The sequence below is a fragment of the Bos taurus genome, chromosome 20 (genome assembly GCF_002263795.3).
Source record: "Bos taurus isolate L1 Dominette 01449 registration number 42190680 breed Hereford chromosome 20, ARS-UCD2.0, whole genome shotgun sequence".
Taxonomy (NCBI): domain Eukaryota; kingdom Metazoa; phylum Chordata; class Mammalia; order Artiodactyla; family Bovidae; genus Bos; species Bos taurus.
Window position 1 is genome coordinate 61,477,890 of NC_037347.1, and position 24,662 is coordinate 61,502,551.

The window sequence follows — 24,662 nt, forward strand, 5'->3', positions numbered from 1 at the left end:
GCCTCCCTGCCCATCACCAACTCCCGGAGTTTACTCCAACTCATGTCCATTGAGTCGGTGATGCCATCCAACCATCTCATCCTCTGTCATCCCTCCTCCTCCCGCCTTTAATCTTTCCCAGCATCAGGGTCTTTTCCAATGAGTCAGTTCTTCACACATAAGGTGGCCAAAGTATTGGAGTTTCAGCTTCAGAATCAGTCTTTCCAATGAATATTCAGGACTGATTTCCTTTAGGATGGACTAATTGGATCTCTTTGCTGTCCAAGGGACTCACAAGAGTCTAGCTTAAACCTCAAGATAAAGTGTTATTCCCTATAGCAGGGCACACAGAGATATGTTGGATCCCAAGTCTTGCCTCTCCACTCTTCTTTTAGTCCTGCTGTCCTCTGCTTTGGACTCAGTATTCAGGCAGGTGGGAAGCAGGCTGCAGCACATGTAGATGTGACAATTTCCAGACAGAGAAGAAGCTAGCTCTTCAAAGGTCTCTTTCTTAGTAGCAAGACCACATATCACAGAAGCCTCGCCCACCCCTCACACATCTGCCCTCCAGTTTCAAAGTGGTACATCAATGAATCAGGCACTGTCAACGTGACCAGGATGACCATGATTTGCTTGGTAGACCCTTCGTGATCTCCTGCCTTCACCTTCTAATTACCCCCTCAACACACCCTGACCTACAGGAAAAGTAGACTCCTGACTGAATCCTTGTCCTGGGGAGGAATTGTTATCTGGTAAGCATGCCATCACTGTCTGCTCTGGGCATGGTGATGCTTAGGAAGGGCATGGAGGATGAGAAACAGGTTAGGCAAATATGGAGAGAAAAGTTAGTTAAGAATAAAGGAAAGACACTGCTTCATCAAATAGATGAGAGTTTCAAAAGCTGTTTAGCAGTACCGGGTGCAACAGATATGGTGCAAAGTAAGGTGATAAGAAGGTTATTTGTTAAATGGGAAGGGACATTTCAGTGACTGTGTAGGGACAACGTGCTATGCTGCTTCAGTTATGTCTCCTTGTGATTCTGTGGACTGTAGCCCTCGAGGCTCCTCTGTCCATGAGATTCTCCAAGCAAGAATACTAGAGTAAGTTACTATGCCCTCCTCCAGGGGATCTTCCTGACCCAGGGAACAAACTCATGTCTCCTGTGTCTCCTGCATTGCAGGCAGATTCTTTACCCATTGAGCCAAAAATCAGGTTAAACAGAGGCAAGATCTTGAAAATAATGAAGATTCACTCTTGATTCAAAATATTTGACAACAAAGGCAAGATTGAAAGAAACATGACACCAGCTCAGGAGGACATATTTTGTGGAGCTGGTTTACATCTATTTGTTGGCATGTTTAAAGACATAGTTTGTAAGAGTCTTGAGCATATGTAGGTACAGAAAGTAAGGAAGCTGATGAGACTAGTAAAAGAAAGGGACCATTGAGTTATCCCATTTGAAAGAAGGCAGTGAAGCAGTTATTTCAAAGTCCAGCCCTAAAGCTTTGAGCTTTGGATTGTAGTTAATATTACTAGCACATGAGAGAGTGAGATCCAGCCTGGATCAAAATTCCTTGACCTTATTGCAGACTGAGTTTTACACTTTGGTTTTAGACTTCAATTAATTATAGTACTTTAATTGGGATAGAAATGGATATTAACATCATTTTTAATTCCCATTTTTCTGGCTTTATAGGGCTTCACACAAGGTCTGACATATACCAGATGCTCAGGAAATAGTATCTGAATTGATTGAGAAGGGAGCAACAGAGAATGAGATGGTTGGATAGCATCACTGAGTCAATGGATATGAGTTTGAGCAAACTCCAGGAGATAGTGAAGGACAGGGAAGCCTGGAATGGTGCAGTCCATGGAGTTGCAAAGAGTCAGACATGACTTAGTGACTGAACAACAAAATTGACTGAAAAAATAATGTGTATTTTAGACTCATTCCATGTGGTTCTATTGGAATGGTTGATTCCAGTTGTCAAGGCTAGGGATATGACCCATGCCTGGCCAATCTAGGACTTCATTGCCCTGATGGCAGTGGTTGGTTTCTGGATGGACATCACCCCATGAAGGGCCAATCAGAGTCCTTCCATGGAATGTGAATATAAGGATGCTGAGACACTATTGGGTTGGCCAAAAAGTTCGTTCAGGTTTTTTCATATGCTTTTACAGAAAAACCTGCATTAACTTTTTAGCCAACCCAATACATGTTTGTGTCCCCCCAAAATTCATATGTTGAAACCTAATCCTCTTAAGATAGTATCTGGAAACAGGGCTTTTGGAAGGTAGTTAGGCCATGAGGGTGGACTTTTTGTGAACTGAATTAGTGCCCTTATAACAAAGACCCAAGAGACCTTCCTTGTCTGTTCTGCCATGTGAGGACACAGTGAAAAGACTGACATCTACAAACCAGGAAACAGGTCTCAGCAGGCATTGTATCTGCTGAACCTTGATCTTAGAATTTGCAATCTCCAGAACTATGAGAAATAAATTTCTGTTATTTATAAGCCACCCAGACTTTGGTGTTTTGCTGTAGCATCCTGAACAGATGAAGTTACCCACTCCTGCTATATCATCTCAAAGTTCTAGAATATTGTAACCCCAGAAACATTGGTCTTCACCTTGACACCATGTGGAATATGTGTATTTGTCAATGGAACCAAGCACAGACCAGTAAAGACAAGAAATGGTAGTGAGTGTTTGGGGGAAAGAAAGGTCAAAAAGACATATCTTCTTGGTTCCTAGAACCAGCTGTGCCTGAAACTCGGGTGCCCAGACTTTTCATTTATGGGAGTCAGAACATTTCAGTGTTTTATTTTTTTTTTAAGCTAGGCTATAATGTGCTGCAGTCTTATTATCACAATATATTATAATAATGTTTGCTACATTTTACTGAAGGAAGAACAACCTTAACTCTTTTCATGATCTGCCTGGCTAACATTATTTTAACCAGGTTAACCTATGGAGTGGATCAAAGTATCATAATCTCATGGTAAACTTAATCCACTACTCCTGTCAATATCCAGTATTGTCAGAGGGCTATGCCTTAATAATATGTAATTTCCTAACTGAAGTTGATGGCTATTATAACATTACAGTGCTTTTTAGTTCATTTGAAAGCGTTTCATAGAATCTGCCTCGTATATTGTGGCCTCCTGAGCTGTCCAGAGAAAGGAGTACTGGGTTTCCTTTTAACTCTTGACTCAGTAGAGGTCCATGTGGTTTTTGTTCTTCAGTCGCTAAGTTGTGTCCAACTCTTTGCAATTCCACAGACTGCAGCACTCCAGGCTTCCCTGTTTTTCACTATCTCCCAGAGTTTGCTCAAACTCATGTCCGTTGAGTTGGTGATGCCATCAAATCATCTCATCCTTTGTCACCCACTTCTCTTCATGCCCTCAATCTTTCCCAGCCTCAGGGTCTTTTCCAGTGAATCGGCTCTTTGTATCAGGTGGCCAAAATTGTGAAGCTTCAGCTTCCACATCAGTCCTTCCAATGAATATTCAGGGTTGATTTCCTTTAGGATTTACTAGTTTGATCTCCTTGCTGTCCAAGGGACTCTCAAGAGTCTACTCCAACACCACAGTTCAAAAGCATCAATTTTTTGATGCTCAGCCTTCTTTATGGTCCAGCTCTCATATCCATCCATGACTATAGGAAAACCCATAGCATTGCCTAGACAGACTTTGTTGGCAAAGTCATGTCTCTGCTTTTTAATATACTGTCTAGGTTTGTCATTGGAGAAGGCAATGGCACCCCACTCCAGTACTTTGCCTGGAAAATCCCATGGATGGAGGAACCTGGTAGGCTGCAGTCCATGGGGTTGCTAAGAGTCGGACACGACTGAGCGACTTCACTTTCACTTTTCACTTTCACGCCTTGGAGAAGGAAATGGCAACCCACTCCAGTGTTCTTGCCTGGAGAATCCCAGGGACGGGGGAGCCTGGTGGCTGCCGTCTGTGGGGTCACACAGAGTCGGACACAACTGAAGTGACTTAGCAGTAGCAGCAGGTTTGTCTTAGCTTTTCTTCTACAGAGCAAACATCTTTTAATTTCATGGCTGCAGTCACTGTCCACAGTGATTTTGGAGCTCGAGAAAATAAAATCCACCGCTGTTTCCATTGTTTACCCATCTGTTTGCCATGAAGTGCTGGGACTGAAAGCCATGATCTTAGTTTTCTGAATGTTGAGTTTTAAGCCAGATTTTTCACTCTCCTCTCTCACCTTCTCCAAGAGACTCTTTAGTTCCTCCTCACTTTCTGCATTAGGGTGGTATCAACTGCATATAGCTCTAGCCAATTCTATTCAGGTAAAATACAGTCTTGAACTTCTGATGTCACCACACAGAAAATCTTGGCTCCCCTTGATGAATATTTTGTTAAGCTGCAGCTATTTGAACAGTAAATGAAAGCACATTTCTATCAGAGTAGGAGGTAACTCCAAGCTGGCGGGTAGAGGATTGATGTGATATGGAAATAACTATCTGGATTATTTTCCTGACAGAGAAGGGAATTCCAACATTACGTATTTGCTTCCTTGTCAATGCCAACTAATTTTTAACTTCTTATTATCGAAGTCTTGATCTATTTCCTGCTCATCAGTGATTTATGATGGAGTGGACATTTTTTTCTGCTCTGATGAAGGAATCCTTCTCTCTCCTTTTCATTCACTGTACATTTATGGAATGTATAGTGTATATGGACTATATGTATATATTATTGAAATGTAAGTATACATTATTGGATCAGAATAATATTTTGATAGGGTAGAAAATAAGGAAAAAAACATTCCCAACATAAATGGGACTCCTGAAGTGTTCTCCCTGAAATGTCTTGAATCAGATTAACCTGATCTTTGCTGCAAATCTGAACTCCTTGTTAGAAATGTCCTGGACAAGCACCATCAAAATCTAAATAAGTATTTGGTGAGGAAATGACATGTACCTATGATCATAGTAGAATTTACTCATAAAATATTCTTTTCACATTTTTGAACAACAGTAATTGGAAAATACAGCTACTTAAATGCATAGGTTTGAGTATGTCAGCATATACACTTTTTTTAATTGCTCACATTTGTTAAATATATTATTATGCATCAGAGTTTTAAATATTTCCACTAGAAGCCCTTTCTGCCTGTCAATATTTTTTCATGTTAACCTCTGTTTCTAGGGAATGGCCATCACTATAATAATCTCTCTGGTGTTACTTTACTGGAAAACCACTTAGAACCAAAAAGATCAGCAGACAGTCAATTAAGTAGAAAATGAAGATTGGTTTATGATGGAAGCAACCAATTGAGAACTATCCTTTTAGAGAGGATGAGATAATTTTGAAAAAATGGAATATTTGGTCAACTTTATATCATTTACTGGTAATAATTTACATAAAAGGGAAACAGATTCAGAATTAATTGGAATAGTACATTTCATAGGAAATGTCTTGGGATTGAGAATTTGCAGTTAAATCTGTGGCATCTAAAAAATCATACAAATGAGCTTATTTATAAAATAGAAATTGACTCACTGATAGAGAAAACAAACTAATGGTTACTAAAGGGAAAAAGGAGTTGAGGGATGATCTAGAAACTTGGGAGTAACATACAAACACTACTGTATATAAAATAAACAACATGTATAGCATAGGGAACTATATTCAATACTTTATAATAACCTATATGGGAAAAGAATCTGAAAAATAATATACATATGTATGTATAACTGAATCACTCTGCTGTACACCTGAAACTAACACAGTATTGTATTAACTATACATGAATAAAAATAAATTCATTAAAAAATGTATTTGAAATCAAGAAGAATAGCAGAAAACCTTAGTAAACAAAAAATACAATTTGTGCTCTGTTATGTCTGACTCTTTGCAACCCCAAGGACTGTAGCCCACCAGGCTCCTCTGCCCATGGGCTTCTTCAGGAAAGAGTATTCAAATAGGTTGCCATGCCCTCTTCCAAGGAGATCTTCCAGACCCGGGGGTTGAACCTGTGTATGGCAGGTGGATTCTTTACCACTAGTGCCACCTGGGAGCCTCCAAAATATGGCATAGATTTGGGATTATAAGAGTTTTTTTTTTTTTTTTTCCCCAAGTATGAAAGAGGCTTGAAAGAGTTACATCTAGTTTTCTTTAACTTTTTTGTGCATCCAAAGACCATTTAGATTACGTTTAGTGTTCTAATTGCTACCCTAAAACTTTGGAGATTTACATCGCTCGTAAATATACCTTCATTTCCAATTTCTGAGCTTCTCCCTACTGTATTTAATCACTGATTTCCTCTGCAGTCTTCTCCCTGACTTCTCACCCCATATATCAGGCTCTAAAAGCCCAGGATCGACAATGCTGAAGATGTGTGAAACATTTATTTCACTTCCATATTTTATGACTTTTCTAAGAACTTCCCACCTCTTAATAATTGTGACCTGTTTCAGAAAGACCCAGAAATCATGGCAACATTCAGCTATAATGTAGACTTTCTTACCACATCTAAGGCCTATCTCGCTAGGTAGAAAACTACTTTAGAAAGCTGTCTTTTTACCTGAAAGGTGATAGAGAAAAAGGGGTCATTTATGTAAGTCCTTGAAAACTGTCATGCGTGGGTTCCATTCTTTTTTTTAAAGTCATATTTAGTGAATTTACAAGTGTTTCATTCACAGGGGAAATTTTTGATTGATGCTACATTAAAAATCTCTTCAGGATCACCTATGATTTGAAAGACAGCAGAAAATATAAAAGGGAAAAGAATAAACAAATAAAAAGAGATAAAAGTTGGAGATGGCTAGACTTACACAGAGGATGTGAGAGAAGACGGGGTGTTGGGGCAGGGGTCAGGACTGGCTTGCTCCAGTTTCTGCAGGGTTTCTCTCTTGTGTTTCCCTTCCTCCCATTCCTCTGCAGTTGCCAAACAGAGGCCACCCCACCCCCTCCTGGATTCCAAGTCTTTACTCACTTGGAGGAACACAGGTTCCATTTAGATAAGTCTCTGCTGGCCATGCTGGTGGATGTTTCAAAAATAAGATTATGAAATTAAAACAAGGGGAGTAGATGCTGTAGATGACAAGCTTTAATTCTGCGACACTGATTGGTTTATTTCCCATTTCAAGTATGTGTATGGCATATCATGTGCTTTTTTTGTTTTTGTAAATGCTATACTTTCTTTCAGAGAAGGCAATGGCACCCCACTCCAGTACTTTTGCCTGGAAAATCCCATGGATGGAGGAGACGGTAGGCTGCAGTCCATGGGGTCGCTAAGAGTTGGACATGATTGAGCGACTTCACTTTCACTTTTCACTTTCATGCATTGGAGGAGGCAATGGCAGCCCTCTCCAGTGTTCTTGCCTGGAGAATCCCAAGGACAGGGGAGCCTGGTGGGCTGCCGTTTATGGGGTCGCACAGAGTCGGACACAACTGAAGCGACTTAGCAGCAGCAGCAGCAGCATACTTTCTTTAGTTGAATGCCTTTCAGAGTAGTTCCATCTGCAGTTTGACTTTGGAGTATTTAAATGAACTCAGAAATTCTGTCTTCCTTAAGTAGGTTATAAAGCTCTTAATGAAACTTGGCATATGTTATATCTAACAGGCTCATTGTGTGTGCGTGTGCTCAGTCATGTCCAAGTCTTTGCAACCCCCTGGACTCTAGCCTGCCAGGCTCCTCTGTCCATGGGATTTCCCAGGCAAGAATACTGGAGTGGGTTTGCCATTTCCTTCTCCAGAGGAACTTCCCAACCCAGGGACCAAACCTGCATGTCTCGAGCCTCCTGCACTGGCAAGCAGGTTCTTTACCACTGCACCACCTGGAACAGGCTCATTAAAACTCTCTTTTTGAAAGTCAGTGGATTATTTCATGAAGCAAAAAAGTTCTAGATATTATTTTACTTCAAAATCTGCTGATAATGTCTTATACTTGGCATGCAAAAGGCATTCAGAGAGTCAGAACCTAGACTAACCAAATTCCGTACTTGTTTGGGATCCAAAGTCATCACATTTACTTGCTTGTGTTTGTGGATGACTTTTTCTGGTAATTAGGTACTTGAGTTTCCCTGGTGACTCAGACAGCAAAGAGTCTGCCATCTCTGTGGGAGACCCGGATTCAATTCCTGGGTGAGGAAGATCCCTTGGAGAAGGAAATGGCAACCCATTCCAGTATTCTTGCCTGAAAAATCCCATGGACAGAAGAGCCTGGCAGTCTACAGTCCATGGAGTCACAGGGAGTCATACATGACTAAGTGACTTCACTATGTCCACTATTTCCTATTTCCACAGATCTGTTTTCCAAACCTCTATAAATATATATGGCTTCACTTTTTTTTTTTTTTTTTTTAAAGCAGATGAGTATGCCAAAGTCTGGTCAATATAGTTTAAATTGAATTGACTTTCCTAAGATCTTGAGCTTATCCACTCATAATTATGGTCTGGGAAACAAAGTGAAGTTGCTCAGTCATGTCCAACCCTTTGAGATCCCATGAACTATAGCCTACCAGGCTTTTCCATCTATGGGATTTTCCAGGCAAGAGTACTGGAGTGGATCGCCATTTCCTTCTCCAGAAGGTCTAGGGGAGCTGCCCAAATCAAAAACCTTGCCCGGAGCCAACACCTGGGAGTCTTTCCTCTTCCTTTCTGTGGTTGTGATGTAGGACATTTATCATTGATCAATGATAAAGCCTGTGGCTAGCATCTTAATGGAGATAAATGAATATATTCAGTTTTGAATCCCATTCTGTCTATTTGAAATAATAAAGTCCTTCCTAAAGTGTCACTTCAATTTTTGTGTAAAAATCAGTTTTTCCTGATACTGAATCAGGAAAAGTACATCAGCATGCTAACATCAACTTGAATCCTTAATGCTTTTGGCTAGAGGCCATTGTAAAACTTCCAGAACAATAAAACACAGCCTTTGGAATAAGATTTTAAAATGCAAGAAAAAGAAGATTAGACCAAATAATCCCCAGATGTGAAGCCCCAACATCCCAAGTTAGTTTTAAGTTATAAAAAATAAAATATCTACATAATTATTTACTGCAATTTCAAATAAGCCTTTGCTCAATGTTGGAAGCAGTTTTTCAGAAAAAAAGAATAATGCAAAGCCACAAACATGCCTCTGTACAGCGGCATTTGTAGCTCACTGTATATATAGCAGGAGCTATATCTATAAATAGATGGAAAGATCCGTATAATGAGAGATAAGTACAGGCAGTGAAATCAATAGCAAGAAGTTACGCCCTCCTGCTGCTCCACTCCTTGGGTGGAGAAATCAGATTGATTCCACCTAAGGAGCACAAGTCCCAGCCTTTCTGAAAACTTTAGGAGGAATGTGTTTCCCAAATGGAGGTCCTGGATTTCCTGACTGTAAAACCTGTGAGTATGGAAGTGATAGACTAAAGCACTGGAAGGGAGTTGCCTGATTTGTATCCCAAATTTGTGGACTTCACTTCAGTTTAGTAGAAATCCAATGCTCTCGACTTGAAATGCAAAAGAATCCATTGGCTTCACACTAGAAAAGATTAAGACTCTGCAGCTGCGGGTGGGGAGGTTAGGAGGCTTCCCTGGTTGCTCAGAGGTGAAGAATCATCCTCCCAGTGCAGGAGACATGGGTTCTATCCCTGATCTGGGAAGATACCATATGCCACCCAGCAACGGAGCCTGTGCGCCACATGTATTGAGCCTGTGCTCTGGAGCCTGGGAGCCACAACTGCTGAGTTCATATGTCACAATGACTGAAGTCGATGAGCCCTACAGCCCATGCTCGGAAACAGAAGTGCCCCACCGCTAGACAGCAGCCCTTGCCTGCCACAACTGGAGAAAAGCCTACTTGCAGCAACAAAGATCCAGAACAGTCAAAAATAAATAAATAAAAACATGCCTGTGGGGAAAAAAAAAAAAAGAACAACAACAAAAAACTCTCCAACACATTTATTCTTTTCTATATGCAGAAAAGGGCCAGGCAACAATCTGTGTGTCTACCACTCAGACGCAGAAAGAGAACAATTTCCATTGATGAGGCAGGATGAGTGCTGTTTTACAATCACATTCCAGGACACTTTTATTTTTATCCAAAGGTATTCCTCCAACCTAATGTGGGGAAAAAAAAATTTTTTTTTTAATTTTGTCATTTCTGACTATTGAGGTCATCCAGTCTATGGCACCCCACTCCAGTACTCTTGCCTGGAAAATCCCATGGACGGAGGAGCCTGGTAGGCTGCAGTCCATGGGGTCGCTAAGAGTTGGACAGAACTGAGTGACTTCACTTTCACTTTTCACTTTCATGCATTGGAGGAGGAAATGGCAACCCACTCCAGTGTTCTTGCCTGGAGAATCCCAGGGATGGGGGAGCCTGTTGGGCTGCCGTCTGTGGGGTCGCACAAAGTCGGACACGACTGAAGCGACTTAGCAGCAGCAGCAATCTATGAAAACTTCTTTAAAACTTCCTCTCAGAGGATATGTGGATCTTTCTAGGCAAAGGCATTCTATCCTTCAATCTTTGTCCTTTTCTTAAGGCACTTGTTCTGTCCTGGGTCTTAAAATTTTGGTTTCCTAGCTTGGATGCAAGCCTGTTGACTTGGGATCTTCCTGTTAGAAAGACATAGCCCTGGACAAGGGTGCAGAGCTTTACCAGTGTGCGAACATGTATGTGTGCTCAGTTGTGTGTGAGTCTGCAACCCCATGGACTATAGGCTGCCAGGTTCCTCTGTCCATGAGATTTTCCAGGCAAGAATGCTGGAGTGGGTTGCCATTCCCTTCTCCAGAACATTCTTCAGCAGTGTGGTGAGGGTTAGATTTCAGCCTCCTCCAGAAACTTTTGTGGCAGTGCACAGACTGTTCAACTAGACATGGAGTCTATAATGTTATGTCAGGTTGGTTTGTGTAAATGCCTTTATCTCCCTTAACCTTAGGTTTCAGAATCATCTCATATTTCTTCTCCATCCTTTTCTAGTACAAATTAAATTTGTGTGAAGTAAATTTAATAATTGTTGTGCTCCCTGCATCCTGGTAAAGAGCTCAGATGTTTGGAAATTGTTTGCATTTCTTTGCTCATAATACATAGATTTTAAGTGGTTTTTATATAAAAAATACACTGCATTTTGTTTTCTTCTGACATATTTCTGCTGTATATCTTAAACATGACACCATACTTGGGAGGCAGGAGGGTAACTGGTCCATTTGGAAGGATAAAACAGAGGGATTCAGGCAAGGTAAGGCAGGAAAGGCTGAGGGGATTGACTGCCAAGTCTCCTTCCTTGTCACTGAGCTGCTCCCTGAAGACTGTTGTTGTTGTCATTCAGTTGCTAAGTTGTGTCTGACTCTTTGCAACCCCATGGACTGCAGGACACCAGGCTTTCCTGTTCACCATCTCCCAGACTTTGCTCAAATTCATGTTGATTGAGCAGGTGATGCTATCGAAACATCTCATCTTCTGCCTCCCTCTTCTCTTTTTGCCTTTGATCTTTCCCCGAAAACATATCTTAATCTTAGTTCTCAATCATACATCAATATTTTAAGATAGAAGAAGTGGACATATTTTATTTAATACCTGTTCGATTGTGTAAATCTGCCATTTTGGAATGTTAAAACTACCCAGGAAAATAGTCATGTTTGATGTAATGTCCCATGAACATTAAAATGTAAAACAAATTATAACACCTGAAAGAGAGAAAGCCCTTATAGCCCTCAGACTATTTTCTTCTCAAGTGAAACCCCTAATGACAGTAACCTTGTATCTGTGGAAATATATTCAATAACAAGAATTACGCACAGATCTCAGGAGTTCTGTTTGTATCCTGCTGTATGCTAGAACTAGATACTTTGCAGTTTATATCAACCCTGTGCAACAACTCTTAAATATGTGTTATTATCCCAGTTCTGTATTCAAGCAATACAGATTAAGGTGCTCACTATCTCATTGCTACTGATGCTGGGAAGGATTGAAGGCAGGAGGAGAAGGGGACAACAGAGGATGAGATGGTTGGATGGCATCACCAACTGGATGGACACGAGTTTGAGCAAACTCCAGGAGATGATGAAGGAACAGGAAGCCTAGCATGCTGCAGGCCATGGGGTCATGGAGTCGGCCACGACGTAGCAGCTGAACAACAAAAAGTAGTGGAGTCGAGATTCGCAGCCTCCATTCCCAGATGGTCTATGTACTCATCACCATACTGTGAGCTACATAATTTCCCTATTGGAATGCACTCTGTGCCAATTCCAAATATTAACCTAGTTACCTAAAAACACAATCAAGATTTTAGTTATTAGGCAGGATTCTGTTCCATTTGACCCAAAGAGAGCCAACACCCTGGATTCTGTGATACCAGATGACACCAAATGCAAACATTTCAGCGATTCCCATTCTAAGGAGGCATTCCTTTAACTGGGGTTCTGCCTTCAAAGCAGTGGTTTCAGAATGCAATTAATGTGTTTTCGTTCTACAATTACATACTTAATCCTGCAGTGAAGAGCAGCTTCATACTTCATTCTCTGAACAAGAGCTGTTGGAACAGTTCGTTCTGTGGAAAATGGAAAACTAGGTAGTGGATTCCAACTTTCCCTGATAAGTATTCATGGAGAGAAATAGCAAGTCAGATGAATTAGAGCTGATAATTTGGATGCAAATGATCTCAGCCTTCTGAGACTCAGGCAATGAACACATGATTTTCTGTGATATTTTGATTTATTCATGAGTTTATGTTCTGAGGTTAAGGTATCTATTTAAATTTTTAAATGTCTCCTTAATACAATCAGTCATAAAAATTAAAAAAAAAAAAGTTTGTTTTTTTTTTTTTCCCTCAAAGAATGACCCAACAGTGGTCTTTTTCCTTCAAGTGCTATCTTGACATGATTTGATATGTGCATAAATATTGGATGGACATATGATGTTTTGAATAAAGATATCAATGTTAGCAACCAATTTCTATTAGTATGGAGCAGCATTTTCCTTAGCGGCTTCAGCTGAGGCGTTCAGATCCGAATGAACTTCAAGACTAAACCTTTCTAATTAACTCCTCTGTAGCTTAGAGATATGTTGGCAACGAAAGGAATTTGAAGAAGGAATGGCATCTGGTCTTGAAATGGTTTCTACCTTATTGGCTCCCTAGGAATTGCTACTCTGGAATGTTGCCATTCAAATCCCTTCTACCATCACTAAAATTAATTCAGCAAACTACCATAATTCAAGGACATCACTTAAGAGTTACTTAATGCTATTAGCCATGAATGCAGTGGTGAAATAAAGAATATCTTTTAATAGTATTGTTTCACTTATCTAATATCTTATGATTATTTTATTATTCTCCCTCAGTCAAATTCTGACTCCTTTCTGGATTATTTTATTAGACATAATCCTCATTTATTCAGTCTTTGAATTGAATGTGCGAGATTTTGTGAGAGTTTCAAATTTGACTTCATCCTCTCCCACTTATAAATACTGCACTAAATTTTGTATTTTAGAAGGGTAATTAAGAATAATTTTTATCCTGTGTTAATTGCAAACACATACATTCTATACATACACACCTATAGTATTAATTCTTATGCTCTCAAGAGCACATCATATTTCAATGGCTTTTCAGGTTATTATTACTCCTTGGAAGGAAAGTTATGACAAACCTAGATAGCATATTGAAAAGCAGAGATATTACTTTGCCAACAAAGGTCCGTCTAGTCAAGGCTATGGTTTTTCCTGTGGTCATGTATGGATGTGAAGGGTTGGACTGTGAAGAAAGCTGAGCGTGGAAGAATTGATGCTTCTGAACTGTGGTGTTGGAGAAGACTCTTGAGAGTCCCTTGGACTGCAAGGAGACCCAACCAGTCCATTCTGAAGGAGATCAGTCCTGGGTGTTCTTTGGAAGGACTGATGCTAAAGCTGAAACTCCAATACTTTGGTCACCTCATGCAAAGAGTTGACTCATTGGAAAAGAGTCTGATGCTGGGAGGGAATGGGGGCAGGAGGAGAAGGGGATGACAGAGGATGAGATGGCTGGATGGCATCACCGACTTGATGGACGTGGGTTTGAGTGAACTCCAGGAGTTGGCGATGGACAGGGAGGCCTAGTGTGCTGCAATTCATGGGGTCGCAAAGAGTTGGACACGACTGAGCGACTGAACTGAACTAAGGAAAAAATTTTGATTTTACAGGAAAAGATATATTTTCTTCCAGCAATATCTCCTTCCTGCTCATTAAGCAACTTTATAGTTAGTTCAGTTCAGTTCACTTCTGTCGCTCAGTCCTGTCCGACTCTTTGTGATCCCATGAATCGCAGCACGCCAGGCCTTCCTGTGTGTGAGGCCTAGTGTGCTCAGACTCACGTCCATCGAGTCAGTGATGCCATCCAGCCATCTCATCCTCTGTCGTCCCCTTCTCCTCCTGCCCCCATTCCCTCCCAGCATCAGAGTCTCTTCCAACGAGTCAACTCTTCGCATGAGGTGGCCAAAGTACTGGAGTTTCAGCTTCAACATCATTCCTTCCAAAGAAATCCCAGGGCTGATCTTCAGAATGGACTGGTTGGATCTCCTTGCAGTCCAAGGGACTCTCAAGAGTCTTCTTCAACACCACAGCTCAAAAGCATCAATTCTTCGGTGCTCAGCTTTCTTCACAGTCCAACTCTCATATCCATACATGACCACTGGAAAAACCATAGCCTTGGCTAGATGGACCTTTGTTGGCAAAGTAATGTCTCTGCTTTTCAATATGCTATCTAATTTGGTCATAACTTTTCTTCCAAGGAGTAAGCGTCTTTTAATTTCATGGCTGCAGTCACCATCTGCAGTGATTTTGGAGCCCCCCAAAAATAAAGTCTGACACTGTTTCCACTATTTCCCCATCTATATCCCATGAAGTGATGGGACCAGATGCCATGATCTTCATTTTTAACTTGACTCTATTTTCCACTGACTACATAGACTGGCTGTATGTATAAAATGTCAATTGTGGATAGATGGAAACTCAAGTTTATGGTTGAATATTTCCTCTTTAGTGGGAGAATATGATTCTCATTAATTATAGCTCCAATGATGGCTTCCCTGGGTGTCTCAGATGGTAAAGAATCTACAGGCAATGTGGAATACCTGTTAAACATGTGGAGACACGTGTTGAATCCCTGGGTTAGAAAGATCCTCTGGAGAAGGAAATGGCAACCCACTCCAGTATTCTTGCCTGGGAAATCCCTTGGACAAGAGGAGCCTGGGGCCTACAGTCCATAGGAGAGCAAAGAGTCAGACAGAACTGAGAGACTAATTCTTTCAATTTCATGGATAGAGAACTTTAGGATAGTGGAGAACATTCAGGTAATCTAATTTTTATTTAAAGTTTATATTCATGTCAATTATGCAGACACTTTTTTTAGAATGCCATGGTCACTTTTTCTCCAGCAAGTCTGGCATCGAAAGTCATCTGCAGTGACTGAGTACCTTTTGTGTTTTAGTCTTACCTTTATTAAGACACCAATTAGGTGCATTTCTTTAAAATGATAATCTTAAAAATAGCTAGGAACCCTTTGGTTCTTTCCAGACTCCTCAAACTCGCTTTAACTCATGACGTAATACAATCCTTCTTGACCTAATGCTCTGGTACTTTTTTCCTAAAGTGAGTACAGATGGAAAATTTTGGTTACTGTCTTTGTTCACTGGTGGCTTTTGTCTAAACAGTTGTCTATTAATCATGTTGCCTGTGTGCTGAGTTGCTTTAGTCGTGTCCAACTGTTTGTGACTCTATGGATTATAGCCCTGCAGGTTCCTCTGTCCATGGGATTCTCTCTGCAAGAATATTGGAGTGGGTTGCCATGCCCTTCTCCAGGGAATCTTCCCTGCCCAGGGATCAAATTCCCATTTCTTATTTCTCCTGCACTGGCAAGTGGGTTCTTTACTGCTAGGACCACCTGGGAAGCCAGTACTCATGTTAGGCTCACAGAATGAATAAAAGTAAAAGCTTTAATTTGCTTTTGTTGTTATTTGCATCAATTAGAAGGACTTACTCTACACTCTGAACTTATTTCTGTCTCCAAAATGTAATAAGAAAAGAAAAATCATGCATTTCCATCTTTGAACTAGAAAGCTAAAATTCTTATTTGGTCTTTCCAATTAGAAAGAACTAATTACTAGCAAAGTAATGTCTCTGCTTTTGAATATGCTGTCTAGGTTCATAGCTTTGCTTCCAAGGAGCTAGTGTCTTTTAATTTCATGGCTGCCGTCACCATCTGCAATGATTTTGGAGCCCAAGAAAATAAAATCTTCACTGTTTCCATTGTTTCTTGATCTATTTGCCGTGAAGTGACAGGACCTGATGGGACTAGATGCCATGATCTTAGTTTTTTAAGCAACTGAACTGAACTGAACTAAATTGCTTTCTAAAGAGGAAGGGAAAGGCTCTCTTTCCATTTTTAGTATTTGCATCATGAGTGGCTTTCTCAATGACCTTGCAAAGATAAAATTGGCTAGGAACTTTAAATATGTGTTTTTATAAAATTATATTGTCTATATATTTTAACAACATAAAAAGTAATTTTGAGATGATTTAATCATGTTTTTGAAAAATTGATTTGAGAAATATAAACCACTGAAGCTCATGCTCAGTTGTGTACTACTCTTTGCAACCCCATGGACAACAGCCCACCAGGCTCCTCTGCCCATGGGATTTCCCAGGCAAGAATACTGGAGTGGGTTGCCATTTCCTCCTCCAGGGGATCTTCCCAACTTAGGGATGGAACCCTCATCTCCCGAGCCTGCTGCATTGCAAGCAGCTTCTTTACTACACAGCCACCAGGGAACCCCTAAACCACTGAAGAGATCATGTTAAAGAAAGTCAAAAAATTCAAAATGTTGACATTTCAAGTGATACTCAGGTGATGGGTTACGAAGTACCAGTGCTTTCATTTTAGCAGATCTGGAACTAAGTTTCTAAAGGGTCTGCTGCTACTGCTGCTGCTAAGTCACTTCAGTCGTATCCAACTCTGTGCGACCCCATAGATGGCAGTCCACCAGGCTCCCCCATCCCTGTGATTCTCCAGGCAAGAACACTGGAGTGGGTTGCCATTGCCTTCTCCAATGCATGAAAGTGAAAAGTGAAAGTGAAGTCGCTCAGCCTTGTCTGACTCTTAGCGGCCCCATGGACTGCAGCCCACCAGGCTCCTCCATCCATGGGATTTTCCAGGCAAAAGTACTGGAGTGGGGTGCCGTTGCCTTCTCCAAAAGGGTCTGCAGAGGCAGTGAAAAGCTAGATTTGTTGTTCTAGTTTTGCTACTTTTTTTTCAGTGTAAACTTTTGCAAAATCCTCTTACTTTTCTGAACCTGACTTTGTTCTTATAAAGAGTGATCTCTAAGATGTCTTCCAGGAACATCTCAGGATCTATGTGGCAAAATAAAGAGTATTCTTGTCTTTGTCTAACTGTTTTCAAGTTAAGAAGTTTCTACTCACTGTCACTTCTCATTATAATTATAACACATTTTTTTTTAATAATTGATTTCCTAGTAACTTTTATATAGATGCTTTCTTTGGGTTTAGTAGGAAAATATACCAGTCATCATCCACTGATATTTATATCCCTAAGTTTTTCAGATATAATAGACTGACTTTTCTATTTATGTTTTCTTATTTTATATATTTCATGACAAAAGTTATCATGGTTAATAAATAAATGTTATTTGGATAACTCTTTAATCCAGGAGTTGACATTACAGGTTTCAGAAATTCAGCCATATTGTCAAATGCCACTAACATTCTTCTTTACAATTTTCAATTTATTATTTTTTCGCAAGATTTTAAACTTCATTTTTGCTTTTAATGATGTTAATCCTACATAGATTTGTGTGCTTTGACTATGTTTTACTTTATTTTCACCTGGATAATTTTGTGTCATTACAATAAAACAGCTTTAAGGTTTAATATGCATAAATAGGGTGAACATATGTATGTGAATAACTGACTCACTTTGCTGTGTAACAGAAACTAACACAGCATTGTAAATCAACTGTACTCCACTGAAAATTTTTAAAAGTGAAAAGAAAAATTTTAAAGTTTTAATATGTCTACTTGGAACACACACACATACACACTTTAATCTATTTTTAGATTAATACTTTAAATGCAAGGACTTCTAATGGCCCCAGTGTATAAACAATTGAAACAGTGTAGGTGTTCCCATCTTCTCTTTCTGAGTTTGGGGGTTTTCCCAGATTTACCTTATGATAATTACCCATTTTTTTTCTCCTTATGTAACTCATCCATCTCCTCATGCAAATATTCCCAAACTAATGTATAGAATTCAGTCCTATCCTGAGATTCTAGACTAATATTTTCAGTTGTCTTCTGGTCATTTCCACCTGGGTATCTCCTTTCTCAATGTTTGCAACCCTAACAGCCTCACATTCATAATGATAGAGTTGTTCTTGAAATCAGTTCAGTTCAGTTCAGTTCAGTCGCTCAGTTGTGTCTGACTCTTAGCAACCCCATGGACCACAGCACGCCAGGCCTCCCTTTCCATCACCACCTCCTGGAGCTTATTCAGACTCATCTTCATTGAGTTGGTGATGCCATCCAACCATCTCATCCTCCATTGTCCCCTTCTCCTCCTGTCTTCAATCTTTCCCAGCATCAGGGTCTTTTCAAATGAGTCAGCTCTTCGCATCAGGTGGCCAAAGTTTTACTGGAGTTTCAGCTTCAACATCAGTCCTTCGAATGAACACTTAGGACTGATCTCCTTTAGGATGGACTGGTTGGATCTCCTTGCAGTCCAAGGGACCCTCAAGAGTCTTCTTCAACACCAGAGTTCAAAAGCATCAATTCTTCTGCGCTCAGATTTCTTCACAGTCCGACTCTCACATCCATACATGACTACTGGAAAAATCATAGCCTTGACTAGATGGACCTTTGTTGGCAAAGTAATGTCTCTGCTTTTTAATATGCTGCCAAGTTGGTCATAACTTTCCTTCCAAGGAAATCAATTACTCTAGCCAAATTCCTTATTTCTGGTGATTGTGCTTCCCCCCACCCTCAAATCAGGCAGGGCCCAAACCTTTGGCTTATACTTTTATTCCTGTGAGTATGCTCAGTCATGTCTGACTCTTTGTGACCTGTAATGTAGCCCACCAGACTCCCTGTCTATGGAATTTTTCAGGCAAAATTACTGTACTGGGTTTCCATTTCCTCCTCCAGGGAATCTTCCTGACCCAGGGATCAAACCTGCATGTCTTGCGTCTGTGCATCAGCAAGCAGAATCTTTACCATTATCCTTGCATTAAATTCCTCACTGTCTCCATCGTTGATCTTGGCCTTACCACTTCAGTAGCAGCATCATCACTGCTCTCCATCTGTGCAGATCTCATCCCACTTCTAGTCCCTGCTAAAGCTCAACTGGATTAAACTTTCTCAAGCACACATTGTTGATGTCACCCCACTGACTCGAATTCTTCAAAGCTTCCCCTTTGCCATATTAATGGAGTAATTAATGGAGTAAAGTCTCTTTATTGGCAGCTAAAGAAGTTCAAAATCTGATTCTGTCCATCATTTCACTACTTCAGTATGAATCCCTAATATCCTAACTTCTTTAGCATTTACTCTTCACCTGAAAATGTACATTGTATTAGTTAAATACTATTGTCTTGTGCATTTGGTGGGAATTCTGCTTCCAGTCCTAAAGAAATAGTTAGTAAAAGATGGAAACTTATGGCATAAGCAACTATAACACAGAACACAAATGCAAGGCAGTTGTTTCCAGACTTTGACCAACAGGTTGTGCAGGACTTGATTCCTGAGAGGAAAGGCGCATATGAAGTGTCTCCTGTTTGTCCCAGCTTTCGGCCTGGGTGTAGTTTCCAGCACTGATCCAAGGAGAGAAAGGGGAGCTTTGTGAGTCAAGGAGCAGCTATCAGAAGAAACTGGAATTTGAACAGCAGGGCATCAGAGAAGAGCAAAAAGTGAGATTTGCAGAGGATTGTCCTGCAGGTCCTTGGTTGAGGACTGAGAGCACATGAACAGGATGAGACTCCCAAGCACTTTGGTAGGACAACTGCTGTGGAACTAAATGTTAAAAGCAGATATCAGAGGTCATGTTGTCCTGATGTTGAGTGATGCTGGAGCTCTGGTCCATCCAGAGTGGAATAGCCTTGATCAGCACAGTGGGCATTCAACTGAGATCCCAGAAAAAACACATTTTGAAAGCAAGGACGAAAGCCAAGAATAAAAGTTAAGTCCTAGTACCAGGGAGAAAAAGAGAATACACTGATACTATCAAAGCATAAAATCAAGCCTGACTCAGGGTTTTGTTTTTTTTTTTCTAACTCTAACAACCAATTTTCAGATTCTCTGGATCCCAACCTGGTGTTCACCAAGTAAATTCTGACACTGACTACCTAGAGTTAGCATTGATCCCAAAGCTAACAGGCTCAGTCCTTCTAGACTGTCCCTCATTTCAGATGCCAACTGCAAGTCCCAGGAGTTAACTGTACTTGTGACTGACCAGCTATAATTTGGGGGTTCCACACTGCCCTTCCCTCAGGTATAATAATTTGGTAGAACAACTCATAGAAATCAGGAAAGCACTCTACTTACTGTACCTCATTTATTGTAGAGGATATAGCTCAGGAACAGTCAAATGCTAGAGGTGTATGGTGCAAGGTAAATTTTGGGGGAGGTGTATAGAGTTTCCATGGCTTCCCAGGCAGCACTAGTGGTAAAGAACCCACATGCCATTCAGTTCAGTTCAGTTCAGTTCAGTCGGTCAGTCAAGTCTGACTCTGCAGCCCCATGGATTGCCGCATGCCAGGCCTCCCCATCCATCACCAACTCCCGGAGCTTACACAAACTCATGTCCATTGAGTTGGTGATGCCATCCAACCATCTCATCCTCTGTCGTCCCCTTCTCCTCCTGCCTTCAATCCTTCCCAGCATCAGGGTCTTTTCACATGAGTCAGTTCTTCACATCAGGTGGCCAAAGTATTGGAGTTTCAGCTTTAGCATCAGTCCTTCCAGTGAATATTCAGCACTAATTTCCTTTAGGATGGACAGGTTGGATCTCCTTGTGGCCCAAGAGACGCTCAAAAGTCTTCTCCAACACTGCAGGCTAATGCACTGGGACGACCCAGAGGGATGGTATGGGGAGGGAGGAGGGAGGAGGGTTCAGGATGGGGAGCACATGTATACCTGTGATGGATTCATTTTGATATTTGGCAAAACTAATACAATTATGTAAAGTTTAAAAATAAAATAAAATTAAAAAAAAAAAAAAAACCTTTTGAAAAAAGCATCAATTCTTTGGTGCTCAGCTTTCTTTATAATACAACTTTCACATCCATACATGGCTACTGGAAAAACCAAAGCTTTGACTAGACGGACCTTTGTTGGCAAAGTAATGCCTCTGCTTTTTAATATGCTGTCTAGGTTGGTCATAACTTTTTTTCCAAGGATGGTTTCTTCCAAGCATCTTGTAATTTCATGAGTGCAGTTGCCATCTGCAGGGATTTTGGAGCCCCCCAAAATAAAGTCTGTCACGGTTTCTGTTGTTTCCCTATATATTTGCTGTGAAGTGATGGGACAAGATGCCATGATCTTAGTTTTCTGAATGTTGAGTTATAAACCAACTTTTTCACTCTCCTCTTTCACTTTCATCAAGAGGCTCTTTAGTTCTTCTTCTCTTTCTGCCATAAGTGTGGTGTCATCTGCGTATCTGAGGTTATTGATATTTCTCCCAGCAATCTTGATTCCAGCTTGTGCTTCATCCAACTCAGCATTTCTCATGATGTACTCTGCATATAAGTTAAATAATTAGGGTGACAATATACAGCCTTGACGTATTCCTTTCCTGATTTGGAACCAGTCTGATTTTCCATGTCTAGTTCTAACTTATGCTTCTTGACCAGCATACAGATTTCTCAGGAGGCAGGTCAGGTGGTCTGGTATTCCCATCTCTTGCAGGAGAAATAAGAGATGTGGGTTCGATCTCTGGGTCAGAAAGATCCCCTTGAGGAGGAAATGGCAACCCACTCCAATATTCTTACCTCGGAAATACCACGGATAGAGGAGCTTGGTGGGCTACAGTCCATAGAATTGCAAAGAGTCGGACACAACTGAAGTGACTTCCAATGTAACACAGAGTTTCCATGCCCTCTCTGGGTGGGTACCACCCTCCCACCAACACAACATATTCACCCATCCAGCCCTCTGAACCTCAACATTCATGGGTTTGGAGGGTATTATGGAGGTTTCATTATGTAGGCATGATTGAGTAAATCACTGGCTACTGGTGATTATTAACTCAATCTCTAGCACCTCTTCATACCCCCAAAACTGGAGGCTGAGGCTAAAGTTTCATGGTTCTGATCAAGGCTTGATCTTTCTTATAGCCAGTCCCCATCCTGAAGCTGTGTAGGAGCTGGTCAAGGTTGTCCCATTAGGAAAAAGTCTGCCTACCACCCTTATCACTCAGGAAATTCCAAAGTTTTAAGAGCTCTGTGCTAGAGGCCTAGAACAAAAAAAGCATATATATCTATACATATCTCCTGTTATTCCACACTGAGAGAATCACAGTGTTCTACTTGTAGTTCAATTATCTGTTTAGAGAAAAAGTTGACACACTTTACAGGGAACAACATACTCACACTCCCTAAAATGAATCAGTAATATGTTTAAAAGTATGTAATATGTATAAAAAGTGTAGAAATATGGTCACTTAAATTCAACCTTATTAAAAATGAAAATAACTATAAATGGACTAAGCATTCCATTTTAAGGGTAGAAATTATCATATTGTATATAATCAAGACTCAAATATACCGTGTCCAGGAGTTGCACTTGAAATATAAAGGCCAGATATTTTTAAAATAATTTTTAAAGCATTACACAGGCATAAATTGTTTTATTGGGCTTCTTTTCATCTGCTGTCTGCAGATACTGTGCATTTTACAGATTGAACATGTGTGGCAACCTTGCATTGAACAAGTCTGTTAGTGCTGTTTTTTTCCAATAGAATTTAGGTACTTCATGTCTTTGTGTCACGTTTTGGTGATTTCTGCAATACTTTAAATTTTTTCATTATTATTATTTTTGTTATGGTGATCTGTGTTCTGTGACTCTTTTGTGTTACTATTGCAAAAAGATTATGATTCTCTAAAAACTCAGATGATAGCATATTTTAGCAATAAAGTATTTTTAATTAAGAAACGTGCAGTTTTTAGATATACTACTGTTGCACACTTAATACACTATAGTACTGTGTAAACATAATGTTTATATGCACTTTGAAACCAAATAAATTGTGTCACTCACTTTGTTGTGATATTTGCTTTATTGTACTGCACTGGATAAAATTCGCAACATCTTTCAAACTTCCTATATGCAGATTTTTAAAAAGTAATGAAATCTAAATTGACTTTTTAAAAATTTATATTTGGAGCTGTCCTACTCTCTCTAAAATATTCTTCCTGTTTCAAAATTGCAAAAATATTCCCTTATAACAAGAATAATGCAGCAGTTGGACTTTTCATATAATACTAGTGGGAGTGTAAAGTGATATGATCATTCTGGAGAAAATTTTGATAGTTTGTTATAAACTTAATTGTATGTCTACAATATGACCCAGCATTCGAGTGCTAGATATTTACCTAAGAGAATGGAAACATTTGTCTAAAAAGAGATTTGTACCAGAATGGAATAAATAGCCTCAAGATGAAAAGAACCAAAATGCCTGTGATGATAAGCATAGTGTGGTAGGACCATAGAATGGAATGTTGCTCATCAGTAATATGCATGTATATGTATATACATGTATATATATGTACATATATGTGTATATATGTGTGTGTATATATGTGTATACATATATGTATGTACACACACTTCTGAAATATAACAGCAGAATGGATGAATCTCAAAAGATCTTTTTACTGAGCAAAGGACCCTAGACACAGTCTGTGAATCTATTCATATAAAGTTCAAGAACAAGTCAAACTGCTCTCTGGTGACAGAAATCAGATAGTGGCTGAAGCATGGATAAAAAGAACATGAGTATACTTTTAGATGTGATAGAAATGTTCTGTGTCTTTACTCAAGTGTGAATTGCCTGGTTGTATGTATTTAGCAACTTATCAGGTCATATACTTAAATCTGTGCATTTTATCTCATATTTTGAAAAAGATAGCTACCTTAAGAAAGTCAAATCTTATATTTTGAAAAAGATACCTACTTTAAGAAAGTCAGTTTGACCTGGAAAAACAAGGAAATGAGAAAAATACATTTGACCTCTACTGTCTCTGACTTTTAAAATTCTTCTAATTTATTTCCTCTCATTTAAATCCTACCAGTCTTCCAAGCCCATTTCAGATGGTTTTTCCAGGAATTACACTAGATGTAGATAGGTGTGTTCGTATAGCAACTATCAGAAATTATTGTGCCTCATAGCTATTTGTATAAGTGATGTATCAGCAAACATAAATGTACACTGCTTAAGGCAAATAATTCATCTGTTCATTCAAGAAAAAATAATGGAACCAGACACTGGGCTATGTGTTTTCAAATCTAAGAAGAAAAGATACTGGCTTGAGATTCCAGCCTCCTTTTATTTTACATGAATTTGGTCACTGACCAAATCCATTAATAGCGTTTATTCCTTAAGATTTATTTTACAAAAATGAAAGTATTCCCTAGTATACTCAATGAAATATTCCCAGTCATTAAGAATTATAATGATG

The 24,662-nt window shown here is 39.8% G+C and overlaps 1 protein-coding gene across 2 annotated transcripts in view; it reads left to right on the top strand.

Moving 5' to 3' along the window:
* CTNND2 (catenin delta 2) overlaps window positions 1–24,662 on the top strand; it is a 1,099,643-nt gene that overhangs the window by 263,383 nt on the left and 811,598 nt on the right. The gene's annotated exons all lie outside the window — the stretch shown is intronic.